Here is a 15,894-nt window from a genome sequence, read left to right as displayed (position 1 = left end):
CTTATTGGATTGTTGTTTTTTTTGTTGTTGGGCTGTTTTTTTCTTGAGGTAGGCCTGCATTGCTATACTCTCATCTTAGTACTGCCTTAATGTTTTGTATGTTGTGTTTTCATTTTCACTTATCTCCAGCTATTTTTTTATTTCTCCTTTGATTTTTTTCATTGATCTAATAGTTGTTTAGTAGCTTGTTTAGTCTCCACATATTTTTGATTTCCAGCTTTCTTCTTGTAGTTGATTTCTAGTTTCATACCATTGTTGTTAAAAAGATGCTTGATATAATTTCAACCTTCTTAAATTTTTTAAGGCTTATTTTCTTTCCCAACATATAGTCTATGTTTGAGAATGTTCCACTTGAGTAGAATGTGCACTTTGAGTAGAATGTGTATTCCACTGCTTTTGGATGAAATGTTTTATATATATATAAAGTCCATCTGGCCTAGTGTTTCTTGTAAGGCCAATGTTTCCTTGTTGACTTTCTGTCTGGATGACATATCCCTTAAAGTAAGTGGGGTGTTAAAATCCCATACTATTATTGTATTGCTGTCAATTTCCCCCTTTAGGTCTGTTAATAGTTGCTTTATATACTTTGGTGCTCCTATGTTGGGTGCACATATATTAATAAGTGTTATGTCTTCTTGGTGGAAAGTCCCTTTTTTCATTATATAATGTCCTTCTTTGTCTCTTACTATATTTTTTGGCTTTAAGACAATTTTCTCTGATGTAAATATAGATACACCCACTTTCTTTTGATTGCCGTTTGCTTGAAGCATCATCTTCAATCCTTCACTTTGGGCCTGTGTTTATCTTTAGAGCTGAGTGGGTCTCCAGGAGGGAGCAAATTCTTGAATCTTTTTAATCCATCCAGTCACACTGTGTCTTTTGATTGATGAATTCAATTCATTTATATATAGAATGATTATTGATATATGAGAGCTGAATACTGCCATTTCTCTTTTTTTACTGGTTCTATATTTCCATTGTTTCCTTTTCCTTGTATCTCTGTCTGGCATTTCAGTTTGGTGGTTTTCTGTGAAGTTTTTCTCAGTTTTCTCTTTTTTTAATGTTTTGTGACTCTACTCTGAATTTTTGTTTTGTGGTTACCATTAGGTTTGTATAAAAGATCTCATAGATGAGAGAGTCCTTTTCCTGCTGAAGTGTCTTTACTCCATTAGCCTATGTAGGTTTCTCTTCTATGTTTTTATCATTGTAAATTGTCCTTTTTTAATTGTTAGTTTGTTATCAAATTGAAGTGGTTATAGTTATTTTTGATGCTTTATCTCCCTTTAAACCTTATAATTAAGTTTCTCTAACCTATTCTGATATGGAGTTGCAGTTTTCTGATTCTGCCCGTCTATTTATCTACTTGCTCAAAGCTTTGTATACCTTTGCTGTTTTGTTTCAGGTAAGAGGTCTCCTTTCATCATTTCTTGGAAGATAAGTCAAGTGACGACAAACTCCGCCAGCTTTTATTTGTCTGAGAAAGGCTTTATTACTCCTTTGTATCTGAAGGGTAACTTTTTTGGGATAGAGTATTCTTGACTGGTAGCTATTATCTTTCCATATTTTGAATATATCATTTCACTGTCTCCTAGCCTGTAGAATTTCTGCTGAGAAATCTGCTGATAGCTTAGTAGGGGTTCCTTTGTATTTTCTTCTCTCTTGCCACTGTTAATGTTCTTTCTTTGTCATTGACTTTTGACAGTTTTAATTTAATATGCCTTGGATAAGGTCTTTTGTGTTGAGATACTTAGGTGTTATATTAACTTCATGTGCTTGTATATCCTTTTCTTTCCCAGAATTGGGAAGTTCTCAACTATTATTTCTTTGAATAAATTCTCTGCTCCTTTCTCCCTCTCTTCTCCTTTTGGGGTACATTTTATCCTTATGTTGCTTTCCTAGTTGAGTCAGATATTTCTTATAGAATTTCTCCATTTTTGAAAAATCGTAGTTCTTTCCCTTCTTCCACTTGAATCATTTCTAGATTTCCATCTTTGAGCTCACTAATTCTCTCTTCCATAGGGTCTGTTCTTTTTCCAATACTTTCTACTTGTTTTTCACTCTTATTAATTGTGCTCTTCAGTTCCAGAATATCAGTTTGGTGTTTGTTTTAGAGCATCAATCTCTTTGTTGAAGTATTCCTTCTTGTCATTAATTTAATTCTGGAGCTCATTGAACTGTCTTTCTGAGTTTTCTAGTAATTCACTGAGTTTCTTTATGACAGCTATTTTCAATTATTCTGTCAGATCACAGTCTTCCATAACTTTAAGCTTGGTTTCTGGAAAGTTGTCATTTCCTTTCTGTGCTGCTGTGTTACTGCAGTTCTTCATGGTGCTTGATGAATTGTTCCTTTGATGGCACATTTGTAGTAAAAAACACATTTCTTATTTGGGTAAGGAATTGTTCACTTTGGTTCTGAGCTGCTTCTGGTTGCATCTGAGAGCCTGAGCTTTTCACACAACTGCTTTTGCCAGAGGCATCATCAGTGCCCTCCTTGTCTTGCTTGCAACTCTGAGATTGCTGGTGCCTTGCTACTTTTTTTATTGCAGAAAAATTGGTTTATAACATTATGTAAATTTCAGGTGTACATCATTATATTTTGATTTCTGTGTAGGTTACATCATGTTCACCACCCAAACTAATTACAAGCCATCACCATACACATGTGCCTGGTCAACCCTTTTCACCCACCTCCTGCCCCACTTCCCCTCTGGTAATCAACAAACCAATATTTGTCTCAATGTCTTTGTTTGTTGTTGTTGTTGTCTTCTATTTATGAGGGAGATCATACTATATTTGACTTTCTCCCTCTGACTTATTTCACTTAGCATAATACACTCAAGGTCCATCCATGGTGTCACAAATGGCCAGATTTCATCATTTTTTATGGCTGAATAGTATTCCATTGTGTATATACACCACATCTTCTTTATTCATTCATCCTTTGTTGGGCATCTAGGTTGCTTCCAAGTCTTGGCTATTGTCAATAATGCTGCAGTGAACATAGGGATGCATATATCTTTATGAATTCATGTTTTCATGTTCTTTGGATAAATACCACACAGTGGAAGAGCTGGATCATGTGGTAGTTCTATTCTTAATTTCTTGAGGAATCTCCATACTGTTTTCTATAGTGGCTTCATCACTTTGTACTCCCATAAACAGTGTATGAGATTTCCCTTCTCTCCACATCCTCTCCAACACTTGTTTCCTGTCTTGTTAATTATAGCTATTCTGACGGGATTGAGGTAATATCTTATGGTAGTTTTTTTTCCCCAGATGTACATCATAGTATATTTCTAATTCTGTGTAGATTACATCATGTTCACCACCCAAAAACTAATTATAGTCCATCACCTCACATGTGAGGCTAATCACCCCTTTTGCCCTCTCCCCTACCCCCTTCCCCTATGGTAACCACCAATGCAATCTCCTTTGCTATGTGTTTGTTTGTCATTGTTTTTATCTTCTACTTAGGAGTGAAATCATATGGTATTTGACTTTCTCCCTCTGACTTATTTCACTCAGCATAATACCTTCAAGGTCCATCCATGTTATCACAAGTGGCTGGATTTCATCATTTCTTACGGCTGAGTAGTATTCCATTGTGTATATATACCACATCTTCTTTATCCATTCGTCCTTTGGTGGCCACCTAGGTTGCTTCCAAGTCTTGGCTATTGTCAATAATGCTGCAATGAACATAGGGGTGCATGTATCTTTATGCATTTGTGTTTTTAAGTTCTTTGGATAAATATTCAGCAGTGGACTAGCTGGATCATATGGTGGATCTATTCTTAACTTTCTGAGGATTCTCCCTACTGCTTTCCATAGTGGCTGCACCAGTTTGCACTCCCACCAGCAGTGTACCAGGGTTCCCTTCTCTCCACATCCTCTCCAACACTTTTTGTTTCCTGTCTTGTTAATTATAGCCATTCTGACCAGAGTGAGGTGATATTTCATTGTAGTTTTGATTTGCATTTCCCTGATAGCTAGTGATATTGAGCACCTTTTCGTATGCCTGTTGGCCATCCATATATCTTCTTTGGTGAGACCTCTGTTCAGAACTTTTACCCATTTTTTAATTGGATTATTGGTTTTTTCGTTGTTGGTCATTGTAGTTTTGATTTGCGTTTTCCTGATAGTTAATGATGTTGAATATTTTTTCATGTACCCCTTGGCCACCTGTATATTATTCTTTGGAGAAATGTCATTTTAACTATGTTAATTCTTCCAATCCAAGAGCGCAGAATATCTTCCCATTTCTTTGTGTCTTCCTCAATTTCTTTCAACAATGTTTTATAGTTTTTGGTGTACAGATCTTTCACTTCTTTGGTTAAGCTTATTCCTATGTATTTTATTCTTTCTGTTGCAATTGTAAATGGGATGGTGTTCTTAATTTCTCTTTATGCTACTTTGTTGTTAGTGTGTAGAAATGCAACTGATTTTTGTACATTAATTTTTTATCTTGCAACTTTAGTGTATTCATTTATTATTTCTAAAGTTTTTTTGGTGGATATTTTAGGATTTTCTTTATATAAAATCATGTCATCTACAAATAGTGACAGTTTCATTTCTTTTCCAATTTTCATCCCTTTAATTTCTTTTTCTTGCCTGATTGTTCAGGCTAGCACTTCCAATGCTATGTTAATTAGGAGTGGTGAAAGTGGGCATGCTTGTATTCTTCCTATTCTTAAAGAGATAGCTTTCAGTTTTTCTCCATTGAGTATGATATTAGCTGTAGGTTTGTCATATATGGCCTTTATGATGTTGAGGTACTTTCCTTTTATACCCATTTTATTCAGTTTTTATCATAAATATATGCTGTATTTTGCCAAATGCTTGCTCTGCATTGATTGAAAAGATCATGTGATTTTTATTCTTCATTTTGTTAATGTGGTGTATCACATTGATTCATTTGTGAATGTTGAACCATCCCTGCATCCCTGGAATAAATCCCACATGATCATGGTGTATGATCTTTTTAATATATTTTTGTATTAGATTTGCTAGTATTTTGTTGAGGATTTTCACAGTAATTTCCATCAATGAAATTGGCCTGCAACTTTCTTTTTTCTTTCTCTTGTTTCGGTCTCAGAGTAATGTTGGGGCTTCCTAGCTTGATCTAGGAAGCTTCCCTCCTCTTCAATCTTTGGAAGAGTTTGAGAAGGATATGCATTATGTTTTCCTTGAATATTTGGTAGAATTTACCAGGGAAGCCATGTGATCCTGGACTTTTATTTTTTGGAGGTTTTTGATTACTGTTTCAATCTCCTTAGTGGTGATTGATTTATTCAAAATCTCTATTTCTTCTTGATTCAATTTTGGAAGATTGTATGATTCTAAGAATTTATCCATTTCTTCTAGATTATCCAATTTCTTTGTGTATAGCTTTTCATAGTATTCTCTTATAGTCCTTTGTATTTCTGAAGTGCCTGTTGTCATTTTTCCTCTTTCATTTCTGATTTTATAAGCTTTATCTCCTTTTTTCCTGGTGAGTGTACCTAACATTTGCCAATTTTGTTTATCTTTTCAAAGAACCAGCTCTTGATTTCATTGATTTCTTTCTATTGTCTTTTTAGACTCTATGTCATTTATTTCTGCTCTGATTTTTATTATTTCCTTCTTTAAGCTGATTTAGGGCTTTGTTTCTTCTTTTTCAGGTATGAGAGCCTTCTTGAGGATTTCTTGTAGTGGAGGTCTTTTGGCTGCAAAGTCCCGTAGCTTTTGTTTGTCTGGAAAAGATTTAATTTCTCCCTCATATCTGAAGGATATTTTTGCTGGATAGAGTATTCTAGGCTGAATATTTTTATCCTTTAAAGTTTTTAATATGTCATTCCATTCTCTACTACCTTGTAAGGTTTCTGTAGAGAAATCTGCTGAGTCTGATAGGGGTTCCTTTGTAGGTTGTTTTCTTCTGCCTTGCTGCCCTGAGTATTCTTTCTTTGTCATTCATTTTTGCCATTTTTACTACTATATGCTTTGCAGTAGGTCTTTTTACCTTGACAAATCTAGGAGATCTGAAAGCTTCCTCCACACACATTTCTCCCTCAATCCCTAGATTTTGGAAGTTCTCTTCTATTATTTCGTTGAGCACACTTTCTGGTCCATTTTCCTTTCCCACGCCCTCAGGAATTCTGATGATTCTTAAGTTGCATTTTCTCATTGAGTCAGCTGTTCTCTGAAATTTTCTTCAGTTTTTTTAATTCTTAGTTCTCTTTCTTCCTCTGTCTGGAGCCATTCAGCCTGTCTATCTTCGATTATGCTAATTTGCTCCTCTATGGTGTCTACACAGGCATTCAGGGAATCCGTATTCTGTTTTATCTGATCCATTGTATTTTTCATCTCTAGTATTTCTGATTGATTCTTCTTTATATTTTCAATCTCTTTTGTGAAGTAACTCCAGAACTCAATGACTTGTTTCTCTATATTTCCCTTTACCTCATTGAGTTTTTTGATGATAGCTATTCTGAATTCATTTTCACTTAGTTTACCTATTTCCAAGTCCTCAGGACATAATTCTGTGTTTTTATTGTTTTCCTTTTGGTCTGGAGCTTTTATAAATTGCTGGATGGTAGAGGAGTGGTTTTTGCACATGATGCTATTATTCAATTGCAGGTACAGCCTGTCTCCACTAGATGGGGGTTGAGAGCTTCGTTTTCTGAGCCCGTGGCCTTCAGTTGCTATGGCGGCATGCAGAGCAGGTTGGGGAAGGAGGGACACTTTCTCTCGTGCGCAGACCCAGATTCTGTTCAGCACTCGCTCTCTGGTTTCCCAGGGCCCTGGCTTGATGGGGTCCCCCCACGTGAAAGCTTTCCCCCATTAGAGGGTTTCCACTGCACAGGTGGTGGGAGTCCTGGACGATCCTGTGGACATGCGGCCCCTCACCCACACCTTCCCTCAACCATGGCAGCGATCCCAGTCTCTAGGGGAGGGAGCGAAGCTCTCTCTTATCCCCTTCCAGCTCCTCCGAGGGCGGCTCCAGCCTCTCCGCCCTCCATCATCTGGCTGCTGTGGGTCTCCGACGATCTCTGTGCCACTAGGAATTTTTGGTTGGAATTCAGTTGTTCCTCTTGGTTGTACTCTGGAGGGGAGAGAGTCCCGGGTGAGCTCACCCCACCATGTCACCAACGTCACTCCGGATGTTTACTTTTAATTCACCAATGTAATTCTTAATTAACATGCAATAAAGTATAGTCAAAAATTAGTTTGTAGTGTTTTAAGTGAGAAACCACTATGACATAATATACACAGTAAATAGCCATAATTGAGTGTTCCTTGGGGTACATTGCATTTTGTACTATCAGAAGCCATAGTGCTTATAGAAAATAAGTGGCTATAGAGGGGCCAACCCATTGGCCTAGTGGTTAAGTTCAGTGTGCTCTGATTCAGTGGCCTGGGTTCGTTCCCAGGGCAGACCTATACCGCTTGTTGGCGGCCATGCTGTGGCAGTGACCCACAAACAAAATAGAGGAAGATTAGCAACAGATGTTAGTTCAAGGCAAATCTTCCTCAGCAAAAAGAAACTGAAAAAAGGATATCCAAGTTACTTGGGGGTGGGAACTACAGTACTGTCTCTCAGAGTTTGACACCTGATATCTTGCCTTACAAACTTTTTTTGTGTGTCCCACGTATGGGGTAGTGTAATTGGATTAATACTGGATAGCCTATAACTCCTTTTTTTTTTTTGCAGCTCATTTTACATAGCCTGAATCTTAGCTTTTTTTAGCAGTTATTTTTACAGCTAATTCCATCATAGATCTTTTCTCATCCTATTAAATTTTGAAAAAAATAATTAAACACTGTTTATGGACTGTGTAATAGTCCATAGTTTGGAGTGGGCTCTTCATCTTTGATCTGAAATCTAGATCTTGTAATTCCTGCTTGTTTTCAGAAAGAAAACAAGAGGCATGATAAGGCCTGCAAAGCAGATTATGCATCCACATTCTCTGACGGCTTCAGAAATAACGGAAAATCTGTACACATCAGCCACAGCTGGATACATAGAGATGAGAGGGTGCCCAGGCTACCAAGACCATCACTGCCTACACATGAGGAAGAGCCAGCAAGAGAGCACAGGGAGCATGAACAATATACATAGCCACAACCAGAAAGCATCAAGCTTCACAAGTCAGCTAAGCAACCCAGCAAGAGCAAGCTATGGTCACTAGGGCGCGCCAGGAAGCATTCCTCTAATACTCATTCATGTGGTGACAGGGATGGGTGTCTCTTCTCTGTGGCAAGAAGATATTATAGGAAAGGTGGATAAATATTGCCTCTAAGAGTGAGGTGCCTAATGATGATTAAAAACATATATCATCAAATATGTAAATTACAAGCCATGGTATACATTTGTAAGTTTCAAACAGTATTAATAATACAGACTCTTAGAAACCTACAAATGGATACCTTCACTTGGGTATTTTTTCCAGTAGCCTTTATTTCCCACGAGCACCCTGGCTTCTAATAATGCAATATACAATATATCCTAAGGAATGTTCAGTTAGGGCATTTGCTGAGTATTTTATTTTATAGTTCAGCAAGAATCCTGTTATTGATTTTTCATTTCAAGCATTATAAACTTATTTTTAGTATAGTTTATTGCATATTAATTAAGAATTATGCTGATGCATAAAAAATAAACATCCATTTATGTGTATCATATCAAACCAAATTTACAGATATTTTTAAATATTCAAATTTTCATCTAGAAATAATATTTTTAAATTTCTCTTTTGTATTTCCCAGTAGAGTTGGCTTTTAAGTTTTTTTCAGAGGCATATGATTAATTCATTTACCGGTGCACAGAGAAATTCTAAGTTCCTTTATTATTTATCATTGTGATTTTATCGGTTATTTGAAAAATCCAGATGTTTACCAGTAACTTTAAGTCTAACAAAATATTACTAAAAGTCATTTCAATTAAAGAGAAGTGATAGTATTTCATTGTAATAACAATTTAACTTCATTGTAAGTGCAAAGTAATGGTGGTTTTATTATAATAATATAGCCCTGAATTCTTGAACATTTATTTAGTTGGAATCACATGCTTTGTGTTTTACATGAATTCCTTTATTTCACCTTCAGAATAGCTCTACATGTTGAGTGTCAATCTACAAAAGTGAAAATCGAAGCCTAGAAAGTAAGTGATTCACTCAAGTTCACCCAGCTCAAGGTAACTGTGACACCATAGAGGCCATCTTTGTATACACAGCTTTTTCTTGCTTCTCTAGGCAGAGAGTGGTAGAGCACTGCCTTACCAAATATACTTGTTTACAAAATAATGAAGGGGAAGGAAGTGTATTTAAACTGATAGAAGTCTCACACAGTAAGTATGGGAACAGACTACTTTATCTGCAGCCTTCCTACAGCATACTGCCTTTGCTTTTGAGGGCTGTGCTTGAGAAGCTCCTAGATAACGTGGCGCATGCTCAGTGGAGAATGTTGTGAGGTTTTAGAATCATGCCAAGAGAAAAGTAATGAAAAAGAAGTGGAGGTATTTCACTGGATTTGGAGAAGATAAATATGGACGATTATACAGGAGGTATTAAATAATTTCACAAGAGAAATTAAAATTGCTCTATTTCACCGTAAAAGTAGAAATGCCATTAATAGGCAGCGTTTTTAGGAGAAGATATTTTGGTTCAATGAAAAGAAGGAAATTCTAAAACTCATTTTTTATGTTGTTCAAACACAAGGAAAATGATCACTTTGTTAGGTATTAAATAAGGAAATAATTATTCAATAGATAGGATAGACATCCAAGTATTTTAAAAAATTTAAGTCTATGATTTCATAGACAGAAGTTACTTTGAATTAACTTAGGGGCATAGTTTTTTGACAAAATCTAAATTCAACTCTGTCAGCATAGATATTACTTCTGTAGAGGGACAGCGAGAAGGGGATTTTCCAGGATGCATTAATCATAGGGTTTTATTTTCAAAGACGAGTCATCATCTCTCTCAAAACCCATTCTAATGCCTTATCATTGCTTATCACTGGTGGAGACTTGATATACGATGCATAGAGGCAGAATTCTAATTTCAGCAATCTAACTGATTTCTGGTAATTTTCAAATATTTTATCTTTATTTTAATTTTCTTATAAAGTAAGAATGAGGACTATTTAAACATTACATCCCATTGCTTGCTGCATTTTCTATGTATTTATATGATGTGGTGGGGCCATTATGAGTATAAGGCATGAGTGATTGATGATATTGTAATTTTAGAATTCCTTAATATCCAAGGGCAAACTTGAGCAAGATGGTTCTTTATAATTTAAAACTGCTGTCTACAATCAAGTAACTGACTAAAGCTTGTGAAGTAACTGAAACAACCAGCCACAGAAAATAAATAACCAATCCAGGAATCACTGATTATTTTTTCAAAACACCTGCATCTTGAAATTAGCAGATAATTTGTTATTACCTTAATAAGCATCCTGATATATAATTAGGAAGAAAATCTTCATTTCTGAACATCTGTATGTGGAGTACACAATGGAGATAAGGAAACTTCAGAACAATTAGCCCCTGCACACAACTGAACAAAGATTGACACCCTTTCTCTCAGGGGCATTATGTGATTGAGGAGTGAGGGGTTTGGGCAAGCATTTGTTGAATACAAATTAGTTGCCAGACTCTCCATGCACAATATCCTATATAAGCCTTATAAAAGGATCCATTTTACCCATGAGAACATAGGCAGAGAGGCTTACAAAATTCACCAAGGTCACATAAGGAGTATATATGGTATAAATAACCTATCAGTTTGATAGGAAATATGCATTGGCACTCAGTGCTAATATGGATTCCCATGCTAAGAGTGTCTGTGAATTCAAGGCTCTTCTACCAACACACCACTACAGCATGAGAAAAAAGAAAGTCATAAAAGAGGATTTTTTTCTGCTTTCTATAAGACTTAATGGAGAGGAAGTCGCCATATTTCATATCAAACTGGTGTTTGAATGAAGTTCAAACAGGTGTTTGATTTCTGCTTCAAATCCATTTGTCTTCCACCATAGTGCACTGTCTTCAGGGCAATTCTGGGAATTGCAGTTGCTATGGTAGTGGAATCAAGCTCAAAGGGGCATCAAAAGCAATGAGCAAATGTTTTTATGAGTGATGTCAGGTTTCTGATCCTGCTGGTGATTCAGCAGCTAGCAAGAGAGACAAACGAGGAAGAGATCTAACACCTGCCCTGAAGAGAATTCCCCCCACAGAAGTGATGATGCGGGCAAGGAGGGCCCAGCTCAGCAAGGCTGGGGAGAGTGTTGGGTGTAGCAGCTGAGACTGATACCACCCTGTTCATGTAGGGAGATCTCTTTTCAAACGAGTTTTACCTTACCTTTTTAAAAAATTTTTTTGAAATTTTACTTACAGAGGGCCAAGTTCTTATCATATACCTTCTTTACTTAAAACTTTAAAAATGCATTCATTTCTACAAAGAAAATAAGACTAACCTTTGTAAATTTTTTTATGGAGTGCTTTGCCTCCTGCTGTTTGCTCTCCGAGGAAACCCTCTTCAAATATCATCATGAATTGTTACTGATTTCCCTCCTACCCTGCCACCAATCAGTATAATAAATATGTGCCTGCCCATCCTGTAAGTCTTATAGAAGGCAGAAAAAAATCCTCTCTTATGACATGTTTTTTACCTCATGCTGTAGTGGTGTGTTTGTAGGAGACCCTTGAATTCACAGACATTCTTAGCATGGGTATGCATATTAGCACTGAGTGCCAATCCATATTTCCTATCAAACTGATTTATAACAATAGCACGATATGAAACACTGGATTCCATACTAGACCATTCATTGTGGATGCGTGAAAGTCTATATACATGGAGAAATGCCTCTGTGCCTTTCTCCCATGTATTATACATACAATAGAGACAGAACAGGAAGTTGAGATATCACCGCAAACTCATTGGAGAACCCTTCATAGGCTTTGCTTGGACGAGTGGCCAGAGAGGCCTAGAATGTTTTCTTTTTCTATTTATCAGAGAGAACAATGGGATCTATGCAAAAGCAGTTAAGTTTGGGCTGCCTTTAGAAGTTGGCAGAAAACCCCACAACTTTGCTGTTCCATTTCCTCCCATTCCCCCAGTCAGATTACAGCATCCCTAAGGATGGCCAAAGCCTCTACTACCAGTGACCCATAGGGCTTCAATACCCAAACCACCGGGAAAGACAACAGCAGGGCCTGGAAATCACATCCAGTGAAGATCATTGAAAATCTGTCATTGGTACCCATTACCTGCCACTAAAAATCTAAACATTTTTGCATAGCATGTAAAATTGATAATTATCTAGTCTTTCCCCACTTACAATCTGAGCAGGAGCCATACCAAACTTCGGGAGGTTCCAAGACACAGCATTCTTTTGTCCCCTGCTGGATTTTGCACGTGCTATCTGCTTTGACTGAATTCTGCTAGAACTCCGGAAGCAAACTGGCAATTCCAGGCCTCCCTGGACACTGTATTCCAATAGCAGTTCTTTTGAGAACCTTCTCAGACCCCTTCTTCTGCACATTCTCACACGATATCTTCATTCTGGTTGTCCCCATTGTCCATCCTTGTGAGCGTACCCAGTAATATGTGCTTCCTCTGTGCCATTATTTTGTCCACATGCCAGTTCTTCCCTGCAGCTGGAGTGAGCTCTTGGCTCTTAATTAGCTCTGCATTTTGAGTCTGACGTCTGGTGCCTGACTCCTAAAATGGTCTATTGAAGGAAGAATTAGATTCCTGTGCTGGTCTGCAGATCACACCAGGAGCATCATGGAACACTACACCTTGAAATGTAAGGCAAAGTTCATTTTTGCTCACTGCATTTGGTCAACTCTTGAATGTCTCTTGTCTGATATACGAATGGGGCTTATAACTCCTCCTTCAGAGAGTGATTGCAAATTTCACTTGGGAAATTGTATTTCTTAATTTATTCTAGAAGTTATACTGCGTCCTTACTCTGTGCAGGCCCAGAGTGAAGGGACTTTGGAATAAAAATATGAACAGGATGCATTCTTGTTCTTGAATCTTTCAAATTACTTAAAGGAAAACTTTAATGTAAATCACCCAAAATGTAACATTGCTACATAAATCTACCTTTGTTAACATGCACATGCTCTTGTGCGTGGAAAGGAAGCCAAAGGCCAGCATTGGTCCCACTGGACCAATCAGTCTCTTGGAGACCGTTGGTTCTCCCTCACAGTCACAACGGGTCCTCCCTGCTTCAAGCTTTCTCTCTGAACCCTTTCCACGGAAGCACAGAGGTTTGCTGCTGTGTGGGCGCCCCATATCCAGCCAGGGAAAGCTGAGACTGTGCCCACAGAGAACTTGAGACAGCCTTTGCTCAATGAACCACCAATATAGTCTCTGGGGAAAAAGAAAAAATAAAAATGCAGGGTTCAACTGCTGATATGAGAACCAACAGAGAGCCTTTTAAAAACCACAGATAGGAAGGAAAGTGCTGCGTCAGTGGTTGTTGCTTTTGAGTTTTGTGCTGGCTGTTTTTATTTTCATTGTGGAGTGTGCTGAGCTGGGGGATGGGAGATGGTGAATCCCCAAAGCTGAGGCAAAGGATGTGGCTGTAGAGAGCTAGAGCCTTGGTAAAAAGGGCTCAGGCTAGGAAAGGAAGTATAGATGCCGTGAAGAAACAGCTTCAAGAGCCCAAAGCCACGATGCCAAAGAAGTTAGGGAAGGTGAGCGGGGAGGAATGGTCAGAGGATGGAGAATCCCATATTGTCAGGGAAGACAAGACACACATGGAGACGAATATTAGAGGAGGAGGGTCGTGGGGGACGAGGGGATTAGCTAAAAGATCTGCAACTTTGCAACCTGCAAATGAGTCAGACGATGGAGTCGGGGTAAGATCAGGAGGAGGTACGTCAAAAAGTGGTTTATCAGCACAAACACAGAGGTGTTTTATTCACCTCAAAATAAAGATCATGAGAAAATACAAATTTAAGTTAGACCACCCCTGTTAAACAAGAAATTGCCCCGGGAGCCACTTCACAAAGTTTTTGTAAATAGAACAACATCCAGTTATAACCCAGGCCACTACTTACTTGCACAGATGGGCTGTAAGGAAAATCTGTTTTCTAAGAACGGTGGCACCGACCTCATTCCTAGCCTACCAACGCTGGAGACAAAACAGAGCTTAAGCTCAGTGATCCCAGAACCAGTCGGGGAAGAAGTGTCATCTGATGTCAGCTCACCCACTTCAACTCACTTTCCTGAAAACACTGTGACCCCTACACCAGAAGCCAGTAACCTCCTCTTAACCTCCTAGATACTAGGAAATCCACATTCAGGTGAGCTGTCTATCAATTTGTCCATACATTTGAGCAAATATATTGCTTTATTGTGTCTCCAAATAAAACAAAAATGTGTTCTAGCTTCTTTGAGAGTCGCAGTGATATAAACAAGCAAAATTATATATGTAAAATGTAGAAAAATATTAATTTCACATTTGACATAATATGGTCATCTTTGAAATTCTTTCCTTTCTAGCTTCTAGGATAAACTATACTGATTCTGTTTATTTATTCACTTATTTATTCAAGTAGTATTTATTGCATGCCCATATGCGCCAGTCACTCTTCAAGGTACTGGGCATACAGCATTGAACAAAATAGAAAGAAAGTCTTCTTGTCCTAATGTAGCTTACATTCTGTCTCACTATTCTTCCATTCATTTTGCTATTTCTTCTCTTTTTCTTCAATTAAATACACTCACTACATACCTGGACCTGTATCAAATATGTGATATCTGTTAGCTCATGTAATCCTCCGAATGGCCCTGTTTGAGTGGCACTAACAAGATCTCTGTGTTTTAGAGGAAATTTGGCACAGAAAGGTGACACAGACTCATCTAAAGCCCCTTAGCTAGCAAGTGGCACAGTCTTCAGCCTGAGGCCAGGGTCTCCTTTTCTGTTGAGGAGCCCTCTGCCCTTTTGCTTGCTTTTCTAGCTTCACGTCTTTGATGTTTTGCTCATACCTGTCTCTGTTTCGTCTCAAAGAATCCATCTTAATTATCCACCTAACCTTTCATCAGATGGCCTCAAAACCCTTTAGACCCTGCCTTCCTACAAAGCTCCAGGCCAAACCCTTGTCCTTAGAATAAGGACCCACAAACCTCACATGAGCCACCAGGATCTGAGTCATCTGTCCTCGCCTTTCTTATCTGCTGCCACTCGTCCTCATCTGGCCCCGTACACCAGCTTGCCTGGCCAGCCTCACTCATTGAGGCACATCCTGCTCCCTCTTGCCACAATTCATTTTGTGTTCTCTGTGCCCTCTGGCTGTCCCACCTGCTAGATGTCATCTTCCTGCTTGCAGCTTGTACTCACCTTTCAGTTGTTAGCTGGGAGACCTCCAAGGGCCCAACCCTGACCCCATGGGCTAGTTCAGAGTCCTCTATTACAATCTTGCAGCATGGGTGAGTGCCCTTTCTCCCAGTTAGTTTGTAATTGTATGAGTTCTCCTGATGGATCTTAAGGCTCCTTGAGAGCTGGGTCCTATGTCTCTTGCTCACTCTTGTGTCTGAGACTCCAGCTACTAACAAACGTGCCAAGGGACAGACTGAACGCTTTGCCACAGGCATGCCCATCACCACCTCAAATTCAGCAAAATGGAAATTACATTTTGCTTGATGACAGATTCTCCCGGCACTTGTCTACCTTCCGGAGGACCTAGTGACCTCATCATACTCATCCTGAGAAGGAATCACATCCTCTCTGTCAAATCACCTTGCTCCCTCCTATGTCTCTCTCAGCCTCTCCCATTTCAAAAGGCGCAGCTGCACTGATGGGCTATGCTTGAATTATTCCATCTAACAAGTGTTTTAGCTTACAGCTTTGTCAGCTGCCAGATACGCTCTACAACAATCATAACACGTA

General features: G+C 38.4%; 1 protein-coding gene across 1 annotated transcript in view; it reads left to right on the top strand.

Annotated features, from left to right (window-relative positions):
- Positions 1–15,894, top strand: part of TRIM58 (tripartite motif containing 58) — a 57,305-nt gene that overhangs the window by 28,637 nt on the left and 12,774 nt on the right. The window contains exons 2-4 of the mRNA XM_070586836.1: positions 9,085–9,139; positions 12,647–12,798; positions 14,071–14,308. The gene's annotated coding sequence lies outside the window, so the exon portion shown is untranslated. The remainder of the gene's footprint in view (positions 1–9,084; positions 9,140–12,646; positions 12,799–14,070; positions 14,309–15,894) is intronic.

This window comes from Equus przewalskii, chromosome 20, assembly GCF_037783145.1.
Source record: "Equus przewalskii isolate Varuska chromosome 20, EquPr2, whole genome shotgun sequence".
Taxonomy (NCBI): domain Eukaryota; kingdom Metazoa; phylum Chordata; class Mammalia; order Perissodactyla; family Equidae; genus Equus; species Equus przewalskii.
The sequence above is the reverse complement of the archived record's forward strand: the minus strand, read 5'-3'. Positions and strand labels throughout refer to the sequence as shown.